Genomic DNA, 13,382 nt, shown 5'->3' with positions numbered 1-13,382 from the left:
CTCGGTAACCCTCGTGTCTCTTTACACCCGAGAAGTGAAAGACAAGCGGCCACGGCGATTAAAGATACATGACAACGTTAAGAAGTACGCCGCACCCGTCCTCTGATCTCCCCCGCGGGTTTCACCTCCGAACGAAGAACTGCCCGACCACAGCACACAGAAATAATGCTCCCCTGACACAAGGCAGAGCAATAAATCAGTGTGTGTGTGCATGCACGTGTGTGTGCATGCGAGAGAGTGAGTGTCTGTGTCTGTGTGTGCGTGCGAGAGAGTGTGTGTGTGTGAGTGTGTGTGAGTGTGTGTGTGTGTGAGAGAGAGCGAGTGTGTGTGTGCGTGTGAGAGAGAGCGAGAGTGTGTGTGTGTGTGTGTGTGCGAGAGAGAGAGTGTGTGTGTGTGTGTGTATGTGAGAGAGAGTGAGTGTGTGTGTCTGTGTGTGCGTGCGAGAGAGAGAGTGCGTGTGTGTGAGAGAGCGTGTATGTGTGTCTGTGTGTGTGCGAGAGTGTGCGTGTGTGTGTCTGAGGGAGTCAGACTGAGTGGCTCCTATACACCAAGAACCCCCTGACAATCCACTTAACCTGGAGCAAAATGCTGTTTTTTGTTTTTTTGTTTTTCCTGGTCTCGTGAGACGCAGAAACACACACACACAAACACGCACAGTGAGTTACAGTAGTCCATAAACACAACACGGGCTCCAGACATAAGGACTGGAGGAGAACAGTAGTTGTAGTTGTGCGTTTTCTTTTTCTCCTGCAGACCAGGTGTGAAAGGCCTTAACAGCCAAACGGCTGCAGCCAAACACCAGGAAGGGGTCATTTCCAACCAGATGTTCCCGTAACCACAGGCTACATTCAAACCCTTTACAACACTTTTAATGACACAAACTGGGCCAGGCTGTACTATGACTCAATAGCTCAGATGGCCCGAGACTCCGGTTCTTACCCGTGACCTTGACATTTGTTTTTTTTTCTCTCTTTTTCTTTTTAAATGCATCTTAATGACACTAATTTTCCAAAGTAACTTACGAGCGTACCGACCGGCGAACAGCAGACTGACTGATGCTGGCATCTGTGACCGCTCGACAACTCGGCGATCCAACGATCCGTTTTGTTGCGTGTAAAAACCCTCTTACCCCAGTTTTTCCTGTCGCCATGCCCGTTACTATCCAATCAAGTTGACACGTCGTGAAATAGAGCAGCGATGTCCGGCAGTTCAAGAGTTGAGCTATGGGGAATATGTGTGATCACATGCTGGCTCACATCTATGATGTCTGGTATTAAACAAGCTGCGGCACGCACAGGGGAAACGGGTCTACTTTTACTTCGCCTGCACACAAATATCTCAAACCTTAATCTGGACGAGGGTACAGCCGACGCTGTCAGCATTTGTACTTACTGCGTTGGAGTAACGCACACCGAAAGGATGCCGACGTGTGTGTGTGTGGCGTTAGCATGGGTGGAATGAGGCGGTCCGTGCTAGGTAGGCTAATCTCTGCAAAGCGGGATTTAAGGAGGGGGCGTAACATGAATCAGAGGTAGGATCTGAGTCCATAAACAGGGACGTGGGCAGGCCAGCCCCGTCCAGCAGCACGGAGAGCCCAGAGCTCCACATTGGGTGCTGGGAGAGAGCGATAAGTAAAACAAAGAGGCCAGCTGTGCTGCCGACAATAGGATGAGAGTGGGATGGCTGCCGGGGGGGGGGGGGGCTTTATGTTGGTGAACATGTGGGCAGAGAGGAGCCAGATAAGTTGTGTGTGTGTGTGTGTGTGTGTGTGTGTGTGTGTGTGTGTGTGTGATTCTGGATGTAAATAGAGGATGTTGCTGTTTATCCATCTTGACAAAAACGACGCCTTGATGATGACACACTGCATTACAGTCCCACTTTGGCATGCTCCGCCGCTAACAGAGAGCCAGCGGTGTGTGTGTGTGTGGGTGTGGTTGTGTGTCTCTCTGCTCAGTTACAGGTCACAAGTCTCCGCCCAGAATAGAAAAATAAGACGAAAAAGGTTTCGGGGAGTGTGTTTGTTTTGCGTTATTAATGGTACATTCCTTCCTCCTCTCCTCACTCTCTCAGGAGAAGATGGAGCGAAAGGGAGGAGGACAGTAAGACTATGAGACAGACAGACAGATGAGGGGAAGGAGAGTGGCAGATATATTGGACCCATGGGGAGAGGCAAACAGAGAGAGCGAGAGAGAGAGAGCCAATACTATCAGTCACGCAAGAGGTCAAGGTCGGCAATGATAGACAGGTTGGTGAAAGACAGGAAGAGAGAGACAGCATGATAACAGTATCCTGTCAACAAACAGATGTAAATAAATGCTCCCCAAGCGTCTCCAGTGTTGGTTTTGGTTTCACGTGGTGTGTTTTCGGGACAAGGCCTTCTCCGTGGAAAGGTTGCAACGATTCCTGTTGTGTGTGTGTGGCTGGCAGAGCTTGGTCTGCTGCATCCTGTGGGCCCAGGGACCATGGCCCTACCTGGAGCTACGCCCGAAGAGGAAACACCGAGGGCGGTCTGACAGGACACGGAAGCAGGGCAGGCTAAGCTAGCTGCTAGCCCATGCAGACCAGCAGTTCCGATAACACCGAGGGCGGTCTGGCGATGGCCTAGCCTAGCGTTGACTGTGTTTTTGGTGTTGTCTTGTGGAGTGTGGGGAGGTGTGTCGAAGGTGTCTGGCTGGGAGAGCTGGTATTGAATCGGTCGGGGGGGGGGGGCTGGTCTGCTGCATCCAGTGGGTCCAAGGACCACAGCCCTGCCTTGGAGCTGCGCCTGAGGGGGAAACACTGAGAGCAGTCTGACAGGATGTGGAAGTGGGGCAGGCTAAGCTAACTGCTAACCCACGCAGACCAGCAGTTCCAACAGTCATCCTGGTGTTCGCTGTCTTGGACAGTGAATTATTACTTTTTGTTTTTGGATATACGTGTTCTAGTAGTTTGGATGTTTTTGTCTTTGTGTTACACTGCTGTGGGCTGGGGGAAACGATATTTCGTTTCATTTCATGTGCACAAGTGCATGGAATGAAATGACAAATACATGTTCCTGATTCCTGATAATCACACTCTTGATGTCGATGTGCCAAGTTGTGGGAAGGAGTTCTAAAATGAATTCTAAGTGAAATCTGTGACATTTTCATGAAAAAAAAGTGAATTTAAACAACAGAATGGTCTCTCCAACAAGCAACATAATTTCATCATCGACTGGAGGCAAATGACTTTTTATCAGGTCACTTCCTTACATCTAGCTTGGCACAGCAAGCGATCATTTCCTGGGTGCTTTCAATAGCCATCGCCCGTCTGCAGAGGAATGCAGCAATAAAGACTCCACACCAAAATGTCTATTTTCCCGTCCATCACCGTGTATTTTCCTATTCAAAACTACTCACGACACGTTGGTGCTTGACCTTCCTGAGTGCGCGAGAGCCCTCTTAGCACGTCTGCACGCTCGTATTGAAGCAGTGCTGGGTGCAATTTGTTCTATATGAACTCACAAGCACTTTTCCTCTACATAATCTGTTTAAGATTGTAGTATTTCACCGTCAGACAGCTTACGTGGGTTAAGACGTCTGGCATCTCTTGCTTTCTTTAGGATCTGGCTTCTTGAAAGGTTGAATGCAGTTTCCTGTGAGGAATTCAGTTTTCAGATATTTGAAGAGGGATTTTTTTTTGGAGTAGTAGTTGTTTTAAGCGTCTGGTGGTACGTCTCTGTTTCACTTGACACCAGTCACGTGAAAAACAAAGGTTTTTGTTGGACGACGGAGCAAGTCTCTCAGGCCGGCGACCCCTGCCAAAGACCCCCAACTCTGACATTCAATATAAGAAGAGGTTCTCCCACTGTGGAAGTTGTGGGAGGGAAGAGTCCACAGGTGGCTAAATGCTGGATGACACACACACACACACACACACACACACACACACACACACACACACACACACACACACACACACACACGGCAGTCACTTGAGGTCGAGTATGACCGTCCTCCCTCTGGGTCCTTCTGGGTCTTCAGGTGGGTGTAGAGGCTGTCCTGGAGCAACGTAATGGCAGGACACTTGTGTGTGACAGCTTTTTACATGGAGTGGCTGATGCGCCTGCAGCCACCACCGTCTTTGGCAGGGGGTGGCCAAAGTCCAATGGCATGGAGAACCAAGACAATTGGGGACCACCCTCTGTTGCAGCCTTCATCCACCTTCACTGCCGTTGTGACCTGGAGACATCTTCCACCAGCTCCGCCATTGAGATTTTTGTTGGATCGCGCTTCATCTGGAAGCTCCCCCTTGACCTGTACGCCTTGGGTGACCTTACCAGGAGCCAAGCTCCAGAGTTTCTCCACCACGGCAAGGTGGTGATCCAGGTCTCTCACACACACACTCTCACACACACACACACACACACACACACACACACACACACACACACACACACACACACACAGAGCACCCCTATGGCCAGATATCATGGCATTAGCAACTGGAACTGAAAGAGCACTTCCTGCACCCGAGCGTCAAAGCAGCTGCTCTTCTCTTTTGTATGTGTGCGCACGTGTCCGAGTGCGTGTGTTTATGTGTTCATGTGTGTTTATAAGTGCGTTAGATAAATGGGTACACTGTGGATGGATTCTTCCAAACATTAACACTGAGTGGCGGTTATAGTTGTCTACTGTGTAATCTACCTCCGTGTTTTAAACAAGGAACCAGAAAGCAAGAAACAAAACAAAAGAACTCCAACCCGAGAACACAAAGTGTGTGGATGATACCTGTTACACACACATCTGCTTTTCAGACGGAGCGATCAACTGCGCAAAGACAGCAGCGATAATCCACGACAGCAGTTCTCTCCTGTAACAGGTGACTCAAAGTGACGAGCCAGAAATACGAGAAACAAGAACATAAAGGAACAAACATGTGAAATCAAATCTCTGACTTGCACCATCAGGCAAAAGCAAACACACATACATGCACACACACACACACACACACACACACACACACACGCATGTGCACGCACATGCACAAACCCCGGCGGCTCCTGCTGTCAGGAGTGTGACAGTGTCCAGCCGGCCATGCAGGGTGCCTGGTTTGAGGCTGAGCAGTCAGCAGTCATTCGCCCCTTATCTTCCTGATGGACTGACTCAACCCGGCCTGACACTAGCCAGGTCTCTCTCCCTCTCTCTTACTCTCCCCCTCTCTCTCGCCCTCCCTCTCTCTCTCTCTCTCTCTCTTACTCTCTCCCTCTCTTTTACTCTCTCCCTCTCTCTCGCCCTCCCTCTCTTACTCTCTCCCTCTCTTACTCTCTCTCTTGCTCTCTCTCTCTCCCTCCCTCTCTCTCTCTCTCTTTTCTTTCTCTCTCTTACATGTAAGTAAAAATGTCAATTTCAGTAAAATTAAAGGAATTATATGATTATTGTAACTGCCGTGTAAACACCTTAATCGAACAATCTTAAAATCCAATTAAGGTCTAAATCGATGCAAGTATAATGTGATTAATGGAGCTGGATTTTTCATCAATCATCTCATTTATTGTGCTTTGATTACACCTCAGTCTGAGTCGTTACAAAGAACTAGTTGTGCACATGTACAGAAAAGTTACCGGCGTCTGACCCGGAAATTACCTGCAAAAGAGACAACATGGCCAGCTGCGGTAAACGACCGCATTTCTGCAGTGAAATGGAAATTGTAAATGTTTAAGCTCGATAAAACGATTGGGCGAAGAAACCGAAATGAAGACAGTCCCGAAAAGTCTTGGACACGCCGTTGAAAGCAAGGTTGCACGTGACGCGGCTTCCGCTCCTTATTGCAACTCTCCAGCGAGTCCTGTCTTACCGGGATTATCGAAGAGATCTAATTTTTCCCAACATATGTAGACACCTTACCCGTACAATCACCTTAATAAGATTACTGACTGCGTGGAAACACAGTCTGTCTCCGCTTAACTCCTCATTGACTTTTCAACAGGCGATTCTCATCATTGTGAATTCAACACGTTCCATATAAGTACCCTCGATCGCTGCAGGAGCACACAACAGATGAAAGCTAGACTACAAGCCCACGAGGGAACCAAAACAGAGGTTAAACACTGCGTTGATGCTTGCTGGCCATTGGATTTGCATTCCCACCAATGTCATGAGAGTTGTGAACATTTAGGCACAGCAACATGAAAGACAGACACACACACACACGCATGAACACACACAGCAATGTCCCATATGTCTGCGATCCTATACGACAGATGCACACGTCTGCTTCACCTAGCCTCTTCTGCTCTGCTTGCAACGTGGAATATTACCATCCAAGAAGATGACAGCTGAGACAGACGGGGGGGGGGTGTAAAACTGAGCTCAAACCATGCAGAAATGCTGTTCTTGCTTCAAAGAAACAGCCTTACGGTGACATTCAAAACTAACGCCGCACATTTCTGAACCACCCAGCAGCGAGGCGAGGAGCGTCCCTGCAGATTTCTGGGGCGATGTGGACGGTGTCCATGTGACAGAAGTGGAGCTTGTCTCGCTGTGCTGCTAAAGTAAGAGGAGCACAGCCAGAGTGCATCCCCCTCACTCCCTCTTACCTCGCTGGATGAGGATGAAGAGATAACAAGATGAAGGAGGAAGGATGAGATGCCATCTGTACAGTACAGTACAGTACAGTACAGCTCAGGGTCATATAGAATACACACACATACACACACACACGCACACACACACACACACACACACAACACGCTCAGACAAACAAAAATTACAGTACATGCGTCATGCAAATAAACACGAGCGTAAATAAGGCTGCATCGGCTTGTGCTCAATGCCCAGTAGGCAGAAGCTCACTAGGCATTATACTATTTACACGATTTGTGTTATTATTTACAGAAATAACACACGCGCGCACGCACGCACGCACGCACGCACGCACGCACGCACACACAGAAGATTTAGAAGCAGATCCAAATCCTTTGTTTTCCTTACCTCCACTCTAGCAGAGTCCTCTCTTTGTTCCTTATAAATAAAGTCGGCGTTCTTGGTGGGGTTTAGTGTGATGTTTTCCTATCCCCCCCTCTCTTTCTCTCTTTCTCTCTTTCTCTGTGACTTCACTCCTTCATATGTCAGGCATGTGTTTGCGTTCCCACATATGTGAGCTTCAGTGTAGGGGAGGCCAAAGCCAGAGGCACAGATGGCACCCAGATGGAGATGGATATCCAAGCAGCCCAGCGCGATGCTGCACCACACACACACACGCACACACACACACACACACACACACACAGAAACACACTTCAGTGCCCGCTTACTTTCCTCAAGTAACTGCTGTCTGTCTTGTCTCTGTCTCTCTCCCGTGAAGCTCTCGGTTTTTTAAACGCTTCCCCACATCTACTGCTCTCGTTCGCCCTATGTCCACTCTTTCACTCGCTTTTCTCAGTATCTCTCTCTCTTTCTCTCTCTCACTCACTCCGTGTCATCTCACTCGCCTGCTTCTTCGAACTCTGATGGCTCACAAGCCCTCTCTCCCTCTCTCTATTGCTCGCTCCGCCTTTGCTCCACCCCCGTTTTCCCACACACACTCTCCTCCCCCTAGTGCTTCCAAGGGGCCGGCCGCTCTATGTCACGTCACACACACATGTCACACACACAATGGCCACGCCCCTTCCCGTGGACCCCAGCCAATCATCTGCTGCCGACTGCCGGCTCTATTCAGGCCACATTCAACAGCAATGGACCCCACAATTAACATAACTAATTACTTTGGCACCTAAAGCCTAAACAAGAAGTGGTGCCAGGGGGAGAAAAGGTTGGAAGGGGGGAGGGGTTATCTCCAACCCCCTTCAACAAGAGCGGGGATCTCTCTTTAGAATGTTTTATAAAACAATCCCCCCCACCTCCTCCTCCTCCATGCCCTCACCTCCTTTCATTGAGGCTCTTTTGTCTCTGCTCCTTAATGCAGGATTTCTTAGCCATTGGGGGGGAGGGGGAGGGGGGCACTTGAGGAGTTTGAATGAGTCTCTCACTCCCTTTCTTTCTCCTCCTCTGTTCCAGTCCTCTGCGCTCCGTCTTTGGCGAGTAAAACTTAAATCGCCGGCTGATTTATGCTTGGCTCTCAGCTGTAGTGGTGAATCTAGAGACAATGCCGGGGGTTAAAATAATACAGGGCTTTGGCTGAGAGCGCACGGCCCCCGATGGGGTTGCTTGTTTGATTCCAGGCTATTTACTCTCTCTCCACCAGTTAACTGGTACATCAACTGGAGCGAAATTGTATTGACGCTTATTGCTCATTTACAACCACTGGTCAAAAGAACAGAATTAGACAACTGACTATGCGCTAACCACTATCAACATGTTGGACACCTGCTTGTCAGAGTACACAAGCATGTGTGTGTGTGTGTGTGTGTGTGTGTGTGCGTAAACAAATCTGCAAATGTTGAATGTTGAACAAATAGTTCAACAGTAGATACTGTACCTTCTCCATTGCCCTAACACACACACACACACACACACACACACACACACACACACACAAACACTGATAGTCCATCGAGTCCGATGATGACATCCTTCCTCGTTAACAGTGTGTTCTTTGATGACTGTTGAGTCCGATTCTTGATCCACAAGTTTTATTGCACGGTGGGCATATGAAGTCTGAGTTAGTGGGGGCAGGCATGGTTGTGTGTCTTAAGTCTTTTCTTTTGTTTTTTCACATTCCTCTCCATTTCCAGCTGTTCTATACCTCTGTGGCAGATGTCCCGCCAGTTGGAACGGTTGATGGCAGCTTGCTCCAGTCTCAAGGGGTCAATACAACACTTCTTCAGCGATGTTTTTCGCTGGTCTTTGTATCACTTCTTCTGACCACCTGCGGACCGGCGGCCCAGATGAAGCTGTCCATACAGGACTTGACGTGGCAGGCATTCTTGAGGCATCCTGATGACATGCCCAAGCCAACGCATTTGGCATTCAGTGACCGTGGCTTCTGTGCTCTTGCAGTTTGTCCTAGCTAGAATCTCAGCATGAGGAACACGGTCATGCCACGTGATCCCCATGATTCGCTGCAGACACCTTATGTGGAACCGCTCCAGCAACCTTAGGTGGTGGTTGTATGTGACCCAGGCTTCACAGCTGTATAGGAGAGTTGTGATGCAGACGACACACACGCATGCACACTGTACTGAACAGCACGATCTATTTCAGAGAAGAGGAAAGAATAGAAGAATCCTGTTTTGTAGTGAATCAGAGCTAATGGAAGAAAGAAATCAATTTCGCGATGTTTAAACGCTGATTTCTTCATATAAAAAGGAATGCAAATCAAAATTGGTGTAATGGATTTATAATCAATTCTTAGCAATGAGGACAATATTCAAAGCAATTTGTAATTGTGCCTTTGGGGTCATCAAACAAACCTGAAATCAATTCAATAATTGCCCTAGACAACATCAGAAGCTGACCCTCCCCTCAGCCGGTTCTATTCAAGATGCATCTGGCCAGCCAGCAGGCATGGAGTTGGGGCCAGGTGGCCATGGAAGGAAAACAGAGAGAGACAGAGTGAGAGAGTGAGAGTGAGAGTGAGAGTGAGAGAGAGAGAGAGAGAGAGAGAGAGAGAGAGAGAGAGAGAGAGAGAGAGAGAGAGAGAGAGAGAGAGAGAGAGATGAGGCCCATTAGGAGTTTCCATATGATCCACAAATGGTTCTTCAGCATAAAGCTAACAGCATATAGCTGGGAATGTGACTTGCTGCTCACAGTGCTGTTGGTGACACACTGGCATCTCAGAATCAAGCTTGATTGACCAAGTATGCTTTACACATACAAGGAATTTGTCCTCGGTTGTCATTAATTCGCAGTGTACCCACCCCCCACACACACACATACAACATATCTACAGCACCAAAGCAAGGGGCATTCCCGTAGACCACGGTGGTGTGAAGTATGTTGTGGCAAACTTTGTACTAAAAATAAAATAACATCCTGAGTCAGTCGTCTTTCTGAGTAAGTTTAATTCAGTGTTTGCAAACGGCCTCACCCCATACAGGGTAGGAAGAAGAAGAAGAAGAAGAGAGAGAGAGAGCCTCAAACAGGAGTATATAGTTTTATAGCGATACAAGGGTAAGTGTTGTCTAAGCCGCCCTAACCGATATCAGCCAGCTGTGACCTTACCCATCTGCAAAGAGATAAGAACATGCTGACATCTGTGGAAGGGTCAGTTGTAGGCAAAACATTAAGTTGTAGGCAAAACACACGAGCCATACATGATATCTAACTAGGAACAAGTGGTTCTGTATTTTTCTACTACAAGTATTAATGAATTATGCTCAAATAGATATGAACAACTATTGCACAATAAGCACATTCACGTGTATGCAGCAGTGCAGGAAGAAGTTGAGTATGAGTAAATGATTATGCACAGATGGGAAATGTGTTCAACTATTACTCACTAAACACAACCAAAGTGTCACGAATAACCTGGATCAGAAGACAAGATCAATTTTATACCCTCATAAGGTAACTGTCTGAGCACTGCATAAACTCCCATCAGTCTGGTTTCAGACCTGGACATAGCACACTGACAGCTGCATGTGAGGTAGTCAATGATATAATTTGTTCTTTGGATAAGGAGTCCTGTGTGCTGTATTGCCCTGTTTATCGATTTCTCTAAAGCATTTGACACAGTGAATCATAAGTTTCTCTTGGATAGACTTCGATCAATCGGTTTTGACATAAGTGCGTGTAACTGGTTTCACAGTTATCTTACTGGCAGAAATCAAACGATAGTTGCGGATGGTCATCAATCTGGTTTCCTTGAAGTCTCAAAAGGGGTGCCACAGGGCTCAATACTAGGTCCTAACCTGCTCACACTGTACATACATGAACTGGACTCATTGGTTAGTAACAGCTCGATTCATTTTTATGCTGATGACAGTTATTTACTCATCAGCGCCCTCTCTTGACAAAGGTTTGTCTAATTAAAAGTCAAGAATTTTTAGCCATTCAAAAGGCCCCAAATAAACTTGAGATGTTTCTAAATCCATATAAGACTAATTAAATGCTATTCACCAGATCCCAAATGAAAAATCCTCTAAACTTTAGTATCAGTACAATAACTGAGGCTCGAATTAAAAAATCCCATGTTATAAGTACCTGGGTATCTGATTAGATGAAAAATTATCTTTTGAAACTCATGTTGAGGAACTGACCAAGAAGCTTAAATTTAAATTGGTTTTTTTTGTTGTTTTTTTTTAGAAATAAGCAGTGCCTCACTTTTAGCAGTAGGTTGCAGATTTACAGGCAACATTCTTATCAGTTCTTGACTATACAGATGTAATTTACATGCATGCTGCCGCCCATATCCTCAAGCCCATTGATGCTGTGTATCACAGTTCTCTTAGCGTTATTACAGGTGACAGTTTTAGAAGCATCATTGTATCCTCAATGAGAATGTATGGTGGCCATCACTTTCCACTCAAAGGGAACGACACTGTCTTTTTTATATTTACAAAGCCATCCTTAATAAGCTACCTTTTTATTTATCATCACTTTTAAGTATTAGAAATATGGGACACTGTACTCATTCACAAGAATGCATCACCTTGGATATCCCACATATGAATAATGATTTGGGAAAAACTGCATTCACCTACTATGCTCCTCATAGGTGGAATAAGCTTCAGGACTCCCTTAAATTAGATAAATTTGTAACCCTAGAACAGTTTAAAGCTTCTGTTGAACAATGTTTCATACAACAAATGCTCCTGTTTTTCTAAATGCCTGTTTTGTCCTTGTGAAATGTACTTTTATTCCTTTGTTTTTATTTGTATTTTGTATGTCATTTGTCTTGTGTTGTATTTGTTTTGTATAACAAATGTTGATTTTAAACTTTTTACACCTTCTGTTGTGCAACTTATTTATGATTGCGTATTTGCAGGGTACCATTGTAAATGTCACGTATCAGGAAAGAACCCAAAAGCAGACAGGACAACCAGGTAAGGGAAGAATCAAGTCTTTATTGAAGTGACCGATCTCGGGGGTAGAGCAGGAGTTGGCTCAGTGGCAGGTAGGCAGAAGTCCATGAATGGCGACGTTCCAGCGAAGACTGGTCCACAGTGGAGGCCTTTTAAGGGTGAGGGCGATTGCTTGATGGCCAGCTGGCGTGCCGGGGTGAAGGAGGGGTCAGCAGGTGTCAGCTGGTGTAGCAGGTGTCAGCTGGTGTGCCGGGGTGAAGGAGGGGGCAGCAGGTGTCAGCTGGTGTAGCAGGTGTCAAGGGCGATCGCTTTGATGTCAAGGGCGAGAGGCTGTGACAGTACCCCCCCTCCGAGGGGCGCCACCGGGCGACCTACCAGGCCCGTCAGGGTGCGTCCTGTGGAAGTCCCGGATGAGGTTCGCGTCCAGGACAAGGCGACGAGGGACCCAACACCTCTCCTCCGGGCCATATCCCTCCCAGTCCACGAGATACTGCAGGCTGCGACCGCGAGACCGCGTCTAGGAGACGACGAACGGTGTAAGCTGGATGGTCGTTGATCATACGAGGAGGTGGGGGCAGGGGGGCCGGAGGAACTAGAGGGCTGGTAGAGACTGGTTTGAGGCAGGACACATGGAAGGAAGGGTGAACCCGGAGAGTGCGGGGCAGCTTCAGACGGACCACAGAGGGATTAATGACTTTGACAATGGGAAAGGGACCAATATACCTGGGGGACAGTTTTTTAGCGTCCGATTTCAAGGGTAGATCCTTGGTAGAGAGCCATACCTGGTCACCGGGGGAGTAGTCCGGAGCAGGGGTGCGATGACGATCCGCCAAGCGCTGGTAACGGCCGGAGACCCTGAGCAGTGCAGCATGGGCTCGCCACCAGGTCCGACGGCACCGACGGACATGGGCCTGGACAGACGGAACCGGAATGTCTACCTCTTGAGAAGGAAAAAGGGGAGGCTGATAGCCATAAAGGCATTGAAAAGGGGACAACCCAGTAGCAGACGATGGCAAGGTGTTATGGGCATATTCTACCCAGGGAAGTTGTGAGGACCAAGAGGATGGGTTGGCAGACACCAGACAGCGGAGAACAGTCGCCAATGCCTGGTTGGCCCTCTCGGCCTGGCCGTTGGTCTGAGGATGGAACCCCGATGACAGGCTGACGGTGGCACCGATGGCAGAGCAGAAAGCCTTCCAGACAGCAGAAGTGAACTGGGGGCCACGGTCAGACACTATATCACGGGGAAGACCGTGGACCCGGAAAACCTCCCTGACCAGCAGATCCGCAGTCTCTCGAGCCGAAGGTTGTTTAGACAAGGGCAAAAAATGAACAAATTTACTGAAGCGATCAACAACAGTCAGTACAACAGTGTTACCGTCGGAGGCGGGCAGACCAGAGACGAAATCCAAGGACAGATGCGACCAGGGACGGTGTGGAACAGGCAGGGGGCGCAGCA

At 47.9% G+C, this 13,382-nt stretch overlaps 1 protein-coding gene across 1 annotated transcript in view; it reads right to left on the bottom strand.

Moving 5' to 3' along the window:
* The window catches only part of LOC130107275 (protein CBFA2T2-like), a 49,447-nt gene extending 42,046 nt beyond the window's left edge, over positions 1–7,401 (bottom strand). The window contains exon 1 of the mRNA XM_056273796.1: positions 6,951–7,401. The gene's annotated coding sequence lies outside the window, so the exon portion shown is untranslated. The remainder of the gene's footprint in view (positions 1–6,950) is intronic.
* Positions 7,402–13,382: the final 5,981 nt, after the last annotated feature.

The sequence above is a fragment of the Lampris incognitus genome, chromosome 2 (assembly GCF_029633865.1).
Source record: "Lampris incognitus isolate fLamInc1 chromosome 2, fLamInc1.hap2, whole genome shotgun sequence".
In the NCBI taxonomy this organism is placed as follows: Eukaryota; Metazoa; Chordata; class Actinopteri; order Lampriformes; family Lampridae; genus Lampris; species Lampris incognitus.
Note: the sequence above shows the minus strand (reverse complement) of the source record. Positions and strands in the feature narration are given on the sequence as shown.